The sequence below is a fragment of the Sinocyclocheilus rhinocerous genome, unplaced genomic scaffold, assembly GCF_001515625.1.
Source record: "Sinocyclocheilus rhinocerous isolate Xijiao unplaced genomic scaffold, SAMN03320098_v1.1 scaffold5941, whole genome shotgun sequence".
Lineage (NCBI taxonomy): Eukaryota > Metazoa > Chordata > Actinopteri > Cypriniformes > Cyprinidae > Sinocyclocheilus > Sinocyclocheilus rhinocerous.
Genome location: NW_015627187.1, coordinates 328,595 through 328,848, shown reverse-complemented (window position 1 = coordinate 328,848; position 254 = coordinate 328,595). Strand labels below are relative to the sequence as shown.

General features: G+C 14.2%; 1 protein-coding gene across 1 annotated transcript in view; it reads right to left on the bottom strand.

Annotated features, from left to right (window-relative positions):
* The window catches only part of LOC107720849 (protein very KIND-like), a 66,491-nt gene that overhangs the window by 3,204 nt on the left and 63,033 nt on the right, over positions 1–254 (bottom strand). The gene's annotated exons all lie outside the window — the stretch shown is intronic.

Sequence of the window (254 nt, the reverse complement as noted above, 5' to 3'; positions counted from 1 at the left end):
CAGTGGTTAAACATTTGAAAATGAAGAAATTAAGACGGCTATAAATATTTGTATTGTAATATTACAGCTGTAATGCTAAATAAAATTATTATATATTTTTTTAAATACTTGATTTTTATTTTACAATAAAATATTACAATAGTAATTTTTCTTATTTAGTTTTTATTTAGTGTTTTTATAATTTTTATTTGATAACAACAACAACAACAAATATAATATAATATAATTAATATAATATAATATAATATAATATA